General features: G+C 43.4%; 1 protein-coding gene across 3 annotated transcripts in view; it reads left to right on the forward strand.

Moving 5' to 3' along the window:
• Nucleotides 1-254: 254 nt before the first annotated feature.
• Nucleotides 255-12,863, forward strand: part of CALN1 (calneuron 1) — a 193,076-nt gene continuing 180,467 nt past the window's right edge. For 2 of the 3 annotated variants that reach the window (XM_043499433.1, XM_038376153.2), the window contains exon 1: nt 255-809. The gene's annotated coding sequence lies outside the window, so the exon portion shown is untranslated. The remainder of the gene's footprint in view (nt 810-12,863) is intronic. The other variant, XM_038376152.2, reaches the window with a different exon arrangement.

Below are 12,863 nucleotides of genomic sequence, written 5' to 3' on the forward strand. Positions count from 1 at the left end.
AGGCCCCTCTCCTCTCAACCTGTCATCCTCTGTCCCCCCCTCTCCCTCTCTCCGGGCCTCCCGCTGCTGCTCAGTCCAGGAGCCCCAGATCTGCAGGAGTGCGCCTGGCCTCCTGGTGAGGAAAGAGTTACTCAGGGCCCTGGTGCAAGGTGTCCAATATGAAAGGGCTCCAGTGTGCAGGAGTTTTACGTGGGCAGCTTCTCATTCGCAGGGGAGGAAGCAGTCGCTAGCTGCCTGGCTCTGGCTCTGGCTCTGGCTCTGGCTCTGGGGCGGTGCGTGTGCAGGGAGGCCAGGCGCTTCTCAGCCGCCAGGCAGCAGAGCGGGGAAAGCCAAACCGGAGCCGGCTGAGTCCAGGTTCCCGAGCCCCAGGAGGTGGATGGGGGGGTGTTTCCCGAAGCCGGGGAAAGGCGGACGCTGCAACTTCGCCATGGGCTGCTGGAGGCGCCAGGCCACTGCTGAATGGAGTTTAAAGGGAGCCCTGCCAGGGGGCATGGAGCACTGACGGCCCCGGGGCGCCCCTGGGCCACTTGCCCCGCTGCCGGAGATTGACCCCAAGTCTTCCACCGAGGCTCACCCCTCTCCTTCCCTTCCCCCGCCCCATGCACCCCGATAAAAGGCGAGCGCTGGAACCCCGCGGAAGCCAGTGCTCGCCTCGGGGGCTGCATGATTTCTACCCACTGGGCGTGTGACCGGAGACTTCTCGTCTTGGGCGGAGGAAAATAAACCACCACCGCCCCCCCCGGCCAGCAGCGACCTGGAGGGGGGCCGAGGGAGCCAGGGGAGAAAACCCGGAGGCGCCTGCTGGGGAGGTGAGTACAGCGGGGAGACGGAGCTGGGGGCGCCTTCCCCCCTTCTGCATCCTCCGGCAGGGCTCCGGGGCGCGGGAGATGATCGCGAGTAGCCAGCCCGGGGCTAAGGTGTTTGTTGCACGAAAAGAATGAGGGGGGGTGTGTGTGGGGGTGTGTGTGTGAAAGAACCTGCTGAGAGCGGCTTGTGTGTGTGTGTGTGTGTGTGTGTGTGGATTGTGCAGCTGTGTGCTGGTTTCTGACCATCATTTGCTTCGATTCGTGTGGCGGTGATGGTCACAGGGCTGTGCAAGGAAGACTAATGTGTGCGTGTGTATGTGTACACAATAATGCATGCAGGCGTGTGTGTGTATGTACACAATAATCTATGCATGCGCGCGCGCGCGCGTGTGTGTATGCACACAATAATGTGTGTGTGTGTGTGTGTGTCTAGAATATGCACATCTCCGTATTCTATTAACCAGTCCCGTCTGCTGCTGGACGGTGGGCTCGAACTGGGGGATCCGGGCCGATTGGCAGCCGGTTCGTTAGGCGCGGAGAGATGGCAGGCGGGAGGATTTTGCACCTGGCGGTTTAAAGGGGGCCCCTGGTGCTTGATGGGGGGGGGGCGCGTGGGGCGTCCAGCCCTGGCTGTTGGAGTCTCCTTCAGCTAGTTTTGGATGCGCTGTCCCCCTCCCCCCTCCCACAGTCTGGACAGAAGGTTGAGCTGAATATCCCCCCCGGGAAGCAGCAGAATGCGGGGGGGGGGGCGGCAAGGCTGAGGTGGGGCCGGTGACAGCGTGGCAACATGTTGGCTGCCTTGCGGAAGCAGCCGGTACCCGCCCCCGGGGGAGGCGATGCTTTGAACTTGCACCGTGTCGCGGGGGGGGGGGGGGAACCTTGCACACAAAGGCCACCAGCATCCTAAGCAAGCACAGAGCTGCTGCAAGACCCGGTGGGGCGGGGGCAGCCCGTGGCCAGAGCGCCAGCGCTGCTCCTTGCATAGGGGCAAGCTGGACACAATTAGAACTTGTTTTTCCCCCCGGGGAACTTAATTTAGCTGTTGAGCAACAGGTGGGCTGTACCTAGGGGAGGAGAGGAGAAAGGCAGTAGGTCACTGCTGCATGAGGAGGCTGCACTGAGCTTAACACAGTTAAAGGGCTACAGCTGGGCCAGAGGGTGAAGGCAGCAGTGTGTCTTACTACCTATCCACATCTCCTACCTATCCACAGTTGTAATACACTGTTTGTATTTATAGCAACTGTGAAACACAGCATTGGTGTACTCACATTCTCTCTGTGCACACATTATTTCTCTCTTTCTCTGTGTATGCATATTTTCTTTCCCTCCCCCCTATTATTTTCAATAACAATCAGTAACACAGACCTGCATCTGCTTTGAGTGTTGTGTGCATCCATATGGGATATATTCGGGGGTGGGCGCACACACTCTCACAAGACAGAGAGGTACCCAAGTTCTCATTTAACAGCATCCCACTAGTGTTCTATTGTATTTTCCAAACATCCCCCAGGCCCAAGAAAGAAGATACACAATTGATTGGTAGCTGTGTAATACACAACTCTGTAGGTAGGTATAAGTAGATGACAGAAAGAATCAGAAAACAAAGAGCTATGATTTCCCCTCCATTTGAATACCCTGGTCCAAATTAGTCCATTGAAGTCAAGGAAGTGAGTGAATTCACACCATGGATGAATTTGGCCCATAATGTCCAATAATCTTAATGGCAGTAATCAAAAGGTGATGGTCCTATCTGGCATATGCACATATGTATTAATAGGCTTTATGTATTCAAACATACATTGGTTCATTTTATTTTAAATATAATTTCAATCACTGAAAGATGATTTGTAGTGACTGCATCCTGATTTATCTACTAAAAGAGCAAAAGGAATACATTTAAGAAAGCCTCCCTCTTAGCTTTCTTGCTTTCTGAGGTCTTAAGGCTATATAATACCATTTCAGCTGACACTGATAAGCTGTTCAAAGAAGTTTCTGCTAACATTTTCCAGCATATGGAAACTGCAGTTTTCTCAGTATTAGATGCATAGTGTTTCAATTCTTAATTGTGCACAGTGCTGGATTTTAGTGTGGTGATGGTCATTTCTCTTCTGAAATTCATAATGATACTGACTGCCTCAATGAGAGAACTATAGTAGAATTTGATCCATTGTGGAAACAGATATCCAAGTTATCATTGGTCTAAATGATCTATATCAATATTATCTATATATATCAGTGGTTCTCAAACTTTTGTATTGGTTACCCCTTTCGCACAGCAAGCCTCTGAGTGCAAACCCCCCCTTATAAATTAAAAACACATTTTTAAATATTTAAAACTATTATAAATGCTGGAGGTGAAGCAGGGTTTGGGGGTGGAGGCTGACAACTCATGACCCCCCACATAATAACCTCACAACCCCTTGAGGGGTCATGACACCCAGTTTGAGAATCCCTGATATATATATGTATTAAAAAGAGAGAACATGCTACATTTTATTTATTGTGCTTATCAGGCTATTAAAAACTCCTAATGTAATTGGAAATGGGATTTCTTGCACTGGACGTGATTGGTTATGGATTTGATTGACTAGGTTGCTTACATCATGTAGACGGCTGACATCAAAATGACGCTTTGTTTTAAGTCCAAAAGAACCATGTAAGCAATTATCTGCGATTAGACTGCATATATATGATGTCTTGGTGCAAATAAAAGTCTCTCTAGTCTTCCCTCATATTGTTTTGTAATAGGCCTTCCATTGCAGGGATAATGTTTAGGTCACATTGGCTATGTTTTTACTTTGCATTAATGCTGATGTAAGCTTCCTTGACCTGAAATAATTTACTGTTCCAGTCTCATACTATAATCAATGGAAGTTCAACAATATAAATTCCACCAGGTGAGTACCCTGAAAGTTTTCATTTTAAAAAGACTATCCCAGCTGTTTTACTTTATGGTATTTCTGTGAAAGTTTATTTATTTATTGCAGGAAACTTTTTATTCTCTTATGTGTGGCAGGAGAAGCTTTGATGTGACAGATTTACCCTGGTCAAGTTTTCTAATTTATTCTAGATTCTGTACTCTTTTTTCCTTGGCATATACACTGCCCCTACAGAGCCAAATCTACTCTGACATCATTGAGGTAGCATGGGGTGTAAGTCAAGGCAAAATTCAAAGCACAGTGTACGTGGATCTGGATGATGGTACATGTGGGCCAGATTTTCCTCATGCGAAATATCCACTTGCAGTAAGGACTGCAGGATTAGACCTCTCAGGGTGAGCTCTGTCTTGCAAGGTGCTAGGTATGCATCCTGCATTTGACTTCAGGTGGAACCTAGCCTGGTTGTCACTGGCAGCCCCCCCATTAATTTCAGTAGTGCAAGAAGAAGGCTCATTATAAAGTACGTTTCTTCATGCTGATGAATTACATTATAGTGCAGGGCTTTATAGAAACTACATATATTATGGAATCTCTGGCCTAAACTTACACTGCAAAAATTGTATTCTGTTTAAAGATACTAGTTGTATATTCAAACCTTATTTTTATATAGAATTCTGTTTTATCGCTCTCTCTCTATTTTACACAAGGCAAAGTTATAATCTCTCTCTCTTCCCCCCCCCCCCCCACTTTAACATCATGCAGTCCTTGTCCAATCATAATGTGGTTCAGGATTATGCTGATGCATCTTATCTATGGCAGATCATTTTATATATATATGTACACACATACTCTCTCTCCCTCCCCCCCCCCCATGGCCACTTGTTCCAGCCTTTACCTCAGCAGAACCAATGCAAACCCATTCCTAATACATTTCAATGTCTGGTCCTCAGCTTCTGATCCAGGCTCCAGAAAACCTTCCCCTCTAATTTGTAATGCAAGGCAAAATCCTTCCTCCCTCTACCCCCAAATGATCTAACCTGAAGGCAGATGAAAACATTGCTGAATGAATGGCAAGATAACAGCACCTAGTTAGTATTCAGGTTTAATCTTCAATAGTGATTTGTAAATTGAAAAAACAATGCCTATGTAAAAATTGTTTGCATTTGCAATGCTAGTGTGCATCATTTTAGCCAATTTCTGCATGCATAACATTACTGAGTCAGCATGAAATGTAGCTGACAGAACCTGTTAATAGATATAAAAGAAAATGGGAACTTTTTAAGTGTATCATGGGATTGTGGAATGTCTTTTAGAATGTTTGTTTTATTCAGTGGAATTGGGTTATAGCAACTAAAGCAATTATTATATGGATATTATAAATAATATCAAGTCTCTTTTATATAATAAGCAGTACAATAAAATGCACTTAGCTGGGATATTAACTGGAGGAACCAATATCTATAGACAGACTTTCTGAAGGTAGATACTTGCTGATTATACTTTACATCTGTGAATTTCACTTTGTGCTCTAAGCTGTAAGCAAGAAACTGTAGAAAACACAGGCTATTATGTAACAGGACTTGGATTATCATTAGTGTGATGTAATAGAAGAATGCCACTTTACATTATTACTTATAATTAAATGCATCCTGCTTTCCTAAAAGGCTTAAAGGATTAAAATGTGGTTTAGAATAAAGACGATAAACAATAGTAATCAAAATCACACTGTGGATTTAGTCTTCTGAAACTGAAATCCAAGGGTATGACATGAAACGTGTAGAAATAATGAGATGGTTTTAAAACTGCCCTTTCATTTGCTGAACTTAATTTCTGTTTATGCACTCTTTGTAGGCATAGTTGTACATACCTTTTTACAGCATAATAAAAGAAAACCTTAAACATCTGCACTGCATACTGTCATTAAGCTTGGTCTCATGGCTATAATATACACACAAAAAAGAAAAGGAGTACTTGTGGCACCTTAGAGACTAACAAATTTATTTGAGCATAAGCTTTCGTGAGCTACAGCTCACTTCATCGGATGCATTCGGTGGAAAATACAGTGGGGAGATTTATATACACACACAGAGAACATGAAACAATGGGTTTTATCATACGCACTGTAAGGAGAGTGATCACTTAAGATGAGCTATTACCAGCAGGAAGGGGTGGGGGGAAAGGAGGAAAACCTTTTGTAGTGATAATCAAGGTGGGCCATTTCCAGCAGTTAACAAGAACATCTGAGGAACAGTGGGGGGTGGGGTGGGGGGAGAAATAACATGGGGAAATAGTTTTACTTTATGTAATGACTCATCCACTCCCAGTCTCTATTCAAGCCTAAGTTAATTGTATCCAGTTTGCAAATTAATTCCAATTCAGCAGTCTCTTGTTGGAGTCTGTTTTTGAAGTTTTTTTGTTGAAGGATAGCCACTCTCAAGTCTGTAATCGAGTGACCGGAGAGATTGAAGTGTTCTCCGACTGGTTTTTGAATGTTATAATTCTTGACGTCTGATTCGTGTCCATTTATTCTTTTACGTAGAGACTGTCCAATTTGACCAATGTACATGGCAGAGGGGCATTGCTGGCACATGATGACATATATCACATTGGTAGATGCGCAGGTGAACGAGCCTCTGATAGTGTGGCTGATGTGATTAGGCCCTATGATGGTGTCCCCTGAATAGATATGTGGACAGAGTTGGCAACGGGCTTTGTTGCAAGGATAGGTTCCTGGGTCAGTGGTTCTGTTGTGTGGTTGCTGGTGAGTATTTGCTTCAGGTTGGGGGGCTGTCTGTAAGCAAGGACTGGCCTGTCTCCCAAGATCTGTGAGAGTGATGGGTCGTCCTTCAGGATAGGTTGTAGATCCTTGATGATTCGTTGGAGCGGTTTTAGTTGGGGGCTGAAGGTGACGGCTAGTGGCGTTCTGTTATTTTCTTTGTTGGGCCTGTCCTGTAGTAGGTGACTTCTGGGTACTCTTCTGGCTCTGTCAATCTGTTTCTTCACTTCAGCAGTGGAGTGGAAATCTATCAACTTCATGAAAAAACTCGCACAGATACAGACAGACAATTTTCCACCAAATGCATCCAATGAAGTGAGCTGTAGCTCACGAAAGCTTATGCTCAAATAAATTTGTTAGTCTCTAAGGTGCCACAAGTACTCCTTTTCTTTTTTGCGAATACAGACTAACACGGCTGCTACTCTGAAACCTGTTAGTATACACACAGCATATCTCCCCTTTTCATAATAAGTGACAGTACTATTTAGTTTGGATCTGAGGTTTAGGATTCATGTCATTTGTTGCCTGCAGCCATATCGCTTTGCGCTGTGATCCTATCAGCATAAATGGGAAACCTCCAAGGAGCACTGAGATGTTCCAGGGCATAGAGTTGGTGATTTAGTAGTTGTTACGCTTCTCTCTGAGCCAGGAATTAACCAATGCCCCAGTGTGGCGTTAAGGAGTATTGTGTTGGTGGTGGTGCTAGGTCAGTCTCTGATTTAATCTCTCTGCCTCACTAAGCGCTTTCACCTTGGTATTTGAGGGCACTCGTACAATGGAGTGGCTCCAGATTTTCACAGATGTAATTCAGATAATCTGGCTCTCTATCTTTCAGGTCAGGCCGAAACAGAAGATGTGATCACTTATGGTCATTAAGGATCCTATGGTATTTTTTACAAGATTAAGGAGGGCCATTCCCCTCAACATCAAAAAATGTGGGGGACAGTGTGCGGCAAGACCAAGAATGAAGGGGGTGTGTGTGTGTGTGTGTGCGTGCACATGCGTGCACCTGCACAAAAAGCATTAATGCAAAACACTCAAAGTATCGTGGGATCCACTTCTTTGTTGTACACAACTTTGTCGTCACCTCGCTTAATGATCCTTTGCTAATCAGTTGCTTTCAGCAATAAGAGTGAGAGGGAGAATAGATCTGTTTGAAATGTAGGTAACTTTGGGACTAAGATGAATGACGTTCCTTGAAATGAGGGACAGTTGAGTGATATGATGCCCTTGGTATCCTGGCCAAAATCCAATTCAGGTCATTACATTATGACCTAAATTCCACCTAGATATGGAAACAATTGTATAGTGTATTTAATTTGTTTTCGCTTCCTGCCCATGGCCCTAATCATGCAAAGGGATCACTGTGGTCAGAATCTCATTGCGGTCAATGGGACTAAGTCAGTATGATGCTGTGAGAGTGGACTTTTATGCCTGTACTGAACCTTTTTCAAGTCAATGAGCTTTTGCCCATGTTTCTTTGTTGGCAGGGTTGGAGCTTTTAAACTGTCGTATAGACTTGCTGAGCACTTTTAAATGACTGCCTAGTCTTACAAAACCTTACTAAGGTAACTAGTTTTTGTTCTTGTGAATAATTCCGTTGACTTCAGTTCGGGACAACTAATGGGCACAATCTCTCCCATTTAAATTAATTGGTGTTTTGCCATTGACTTCAGTAATGATGGCAGCTTGTGAATAAAGTTTGCTTCTGTGAATATGTATTTGAAGGACCAGGCCTGATACAATAAGTTTGTTAGCTTTCTGAAGCATTTGGGGAGCTATCTAGATGAACGATGCTATAAAAATGTCAGATTGCTGTGTGTGTGTGTGTTTGTGTGTTGATACACATTGCCCCATTTTATAGAATTCCTTGATCTTACATAATCTGTTTTGTCGTCTTCTAAAAACTGTAATTTAAGTGAAATGCCTTCTTTCATATTAGTTTTTTCTGCATAATATGATATTCTCCAGGGCAATAATCTATCTTGAAGTATTGTCAACATGTCAACTGTTATGTAAATGAGATTCCAAATAGTTAATTGACCTAGCTAGGTATTACAATTGTGAGCATGAAATCACAGAGTTAAGTCCATGGAAAACAATGAAATGAAGTCTACATAACTGTTTTCAATTATTCAGTCTCAGTGATTCTTTTTATATTTCAAGAAGCGACATGAAAATATCTCTGGAGCTAACTTGTTTACAGAGCACCAGCAGATTTAAAGCACTGCCAACATCAGACTTCTCTCTTCTAAATGTCCTTCAAATAAATACTGAATAAAAATAGGAATCCTGTAATTTGGCCATCCAAAGAGCTAAACACTATGCTTCAGCAGGAAATAATCATTTCAAAATCTCTGGACAGCTTTGTGACAATCTTCCAAAGACCAGTACCCTGAGAAGAAAGAATTGCATAATTTCTAAAGAATTTCAGCACTTTACTATGGAGTCTGATTATCCCATAATTATCACTTATGCTTTTAGGCCCTGATTCAACAAAGCACTTATGCAAGTGCTGTAGTCTGATTGAAATCAGTAGGACTTAAGTTTGTACTTAAGTATGCTGTTGAATTGGGTATTAAATGCATAAATCCTATTGACTTCAATGGAACTGCAGCACTTGATTAAGTGCTTTGCTGAACTGGGGCTGTAGGTCTTAATCCTGAAATCTTCTCCATGCCAGCAGACCCCCGTACTCATGCAGAATTCATTGTATGATCATATATTTAGGGTTTATTCTTCCTTAACCTGCTCAGTGCTTAGGTATTATGGTAACTGGTGCTTTATATATAAATTTCAGGGATGGACAGGTAGTACTTAGCTCTTCTCCTTTGGGTGGACATTATGACAACCTTAGATAGTGATGTAAAAAATGTAATAATGCTTTGGAATCCTCTGCATATCATAGTCTGAAAGCTCTCTGTTAACACATCTGCAAGATCTCCTATAATAATAAATAACCGAACAATTTTGGAAAAGTGTTGCTAGACTCAAGGAGCTTGGCTTGTTTAGCCTAACTAAAAGAAGGTTGAGGGGAGATATGATTGCTCTCTATAAATATATCAGAGGGATAAATACAGGAGAGGGAGAGGAATTATTTCAGCTCAGCACCAATATGGACACAAGAACAAATGGGTATAAACTGGCCACCAGGAAGTTTAGACTTGAAATCAGACGAAGGTTTTTAACCATCAGAGGAGTGAAGTTTTGGAATAGCCTTCCAGGGGAAGCAGTGGGGGCAAAAGATCTATCTGGTTTTAGGATTCTACTCGATAAGTTTATGGAGGAGATGGTATGATGGGGATAATGGGATTTTGGTAAGTAATTGATCTTTAAATATTCAGGGTAAATAGGCCAAATCCCCTGAGATGGGATATTAGATGGATGGGATCTGAGTTACCCAGGAAAGAATTTTCTGTAGTATCTGGCTGGTGAATCTTGCCCATATGCTCAGGGTTTAGCTGATCGCCATATTTGGGGTCGGGAAGGAATTTTCCTCCAGGGCAGATTGGAAGAGGCCCTGGAGGTTTTTCGCCTTCCTCTGTAGCATGGGGCATGGTTGACTTGAGGGAGGCTTCTGTTCCTTGAAGTCTTTAAACCATGATATAAGGACTTCAATAGCTCAAACATGGGTGAGGTTTTTCATAGGAGTGGGTGCGCGAGATTCTGTGGCCTGCGCTGTGCAGGAGGTCGGACTAGATGATCATAGATTCATAGATTCATAGATACTAAGGTCAGAAGGGACCATTCTGATCATCTAGTCCGACTTCCTGCACAGCGCAGGCCACAGAATCTCACCCACCCACTCCTATGAAAAACCTCACCCATGTCCCTTCTGACCTTAGTATCTATGAATATAAGCCTAGGTCAAATGTCCTAGTCTGATCAGTCTGGGACTTTGGAAGTCTATATCTATACCCTAATATAAGGACTGGCTACTTTCTCTACAACGTACTCAACCAAAAGCCTAGATCCTAAGACCCCATAACTTTGATTTCAGAGTAGCAGCCGTGTTAGTCTGTATTCGCAAAAAGAAAAGGAGTACTTGTGGCACCTTAGAGACTAACAAATTTATTAGAGCATAAGCTTTCGTGAGCTACAGCTCACTTCATCGGATGCATTTGGTGGAAAAAACAGAGGAGAGATTTATATACACACACACAGAGAACATGAAACAATGGGTTTATCATACACACTGTAAGGAGAGTGATCACTTAAGATAAGCCATCACCAACAGCAGAAGGGGGGAAGGAGGAAAACCTTTCATGGTGACAAGCAGGTAGGCTAATTCCAGAAGTTAACAAGAATATCAGAGGAACAGTGGGGGGTGGGGTGGGAGGGAGAAATACCATGGGGAAATAGTTTTACTTTGTGTAATGACTCATCCATTCCCAGTCTCTATTCAAGCCTAAGTTAATTGTATCCAGTTTGCAAATTAATTCCAATTCAGCAGTCTCTCGTTGGAGTCTGTTTTTGAAGCTTTTTTGTTGAAGTATAGCCACTCTTAGGTCTGTGATCGAGTGACCAGAGAGATTGAAGTGTTCTCCAACTGGTTTTTGAATGTTATAATTCTTGACGTCTGATTTGTGTCCATTCATTCTTTTACGTAGAGACTGTCCAGTTTGGCCAATGTACATGGCAGAGGGGCATTGCTGGCACATGATGGCATATGTCACATTGGTAGATGCGCAGGTGAACGAGCCTCTGATAGTGTGGCTGATGTGATTAGGCCCTGTGATGGTATCCCCTGAATAGATATGTGGACAGAGTTGGCAACGGGCTTTGTTGCAAGGATAGGTTCCTGGGTTAGTGGTTCTGTTGTGTGGTGTGTGGTTGCTGGTGAGTATTTGCTTCAGATTGGGGGGCTGTCTGTAAGCAAGGACTGGTCTGTCTCCCAAGATCTGAGAGAGCGATGGCTCGTCCTTCAGGATAGGTTGTAGATCCTTGATGATGCGTTGGAGAGGTTTTAGTTGGGGGCTGAAGGTGATGGCTAGTGGCGTTCTGTTGTTTTCTTTGTTGGGCCTGTCCTGTAGTAGGTGACTTCTGGGTACTCTTCTGGCTCTGTCAATCTGTTTCTTCACTTCAGCAGGTGGGTATTGTAGTTGTAGGAATGCATGATAGAGATCTTGTAGGTGTTTGTCTCTGTCTGAGGGGTTGGAGCAAATGCGGTTATATCGTAGCGCTTGGCTGTAGACAATGGATCGAGTGGTATGATCTGGATGAAAGCTAGAGGCATGTAGGTAGGAATAGCGGTCAGTAGGTTTCCGATATAGGGTGGTGTTTATGTGACCATCGCTTATTAGCACCGTAGTGTCCAGGAAGTGGATCTCTTGTGTGGACTGGTCCAGGCTGAGGTTGATGGTGGGATGGAAATTGTTGAAATCATGGTGGAATTCTTCCAGGGCTTCTTTTCCATGGGTCCAGATGATGAAGATGTCATCAATGTAGCGCAAGTAGAGTAGGGGCATTAGGGGACGAGAGCTGAGGAAGCGTTGTTCTAAGTCAGCCATAAAAATGTTGGCATACTGTGGGGCCATGCGGGTACCCATCGCAGTGCCGCTGATTTGAAGGTATACATTGTCACCAAATGTGAAATAGTTATGGGTCAGGACAAAGTCACAAAGTTCAGCCACCAGGTTAGCCGTGACAGTATCGGGGATACTGTTCCTGACGGCTTGTAGTCCATCTTTGTGTGGAATGTTGGTGTAGAGGGCTTCTACATCCATAGTGGCTAGGATGGTGTTCCCCCCCCTGCTGTTGGTGATGGCTTATCTTAAGTGATCACACTCCTTACAGTGTGTATGATAAACCCATTGTTTCATGTTCTCTGTGTGTGTGTATATAAATCTCTCCTCTGTTTTTTCCACCAAATGCATCCGATGAAGTGAGCTGTAGCTCACGAAAGCTTATGCTCTCATAACTTTGAAACTCAGATCTGCATTCTAATTTTGTATGACATTTCATCTCTAGTTATTCCAATTTATAATTATCCTCCCCTGTTTTACTACTTTTTATCTCATTTATGATATTTGCATAGCCCCAAATTACCAAAACATCTAGGCAACTTCAGTAAGATTTATCTTCTGTACAATAGCTTCCTTTCAGGAAGGGGGCTGGCGAATATTATATTCACTGGAGTAATTAATTGTCCCATTATTAAAATTAAATGTTTTGGCACTCTACTAATAACACCCAATTAACCCTGAGGCTATTTGTAATGCCATCTTGTTTTGTTAAATCTGTTGTAAAAATTCTTCATTATTGATGTATTTCCATTTATTATTACTCAGCTGTGATACATTCAGTCTATTATGAATAATAACTTGTATATATATATTTTTTAAATTGAGGCTTTTTGTTCAGTATACTCTAGTGCAGATAGGAAATGTTTTGAATTCATTT

The sequence above is a fragment of the Dermochelys coriacea genome, chromosome 17, assembly GCF_009764565.3.
Source record: "Dermochelys coriacea isolate rDerCor1 chromosome 17, rDerCor1.pri.v4, whole genome shotgun sequence".
Lineage (NCBI taxonomy): Eukaryota > Metazoa > Chordata > Testudines > Dermochelyidae > Dermochelys > Dermochelys coriacea.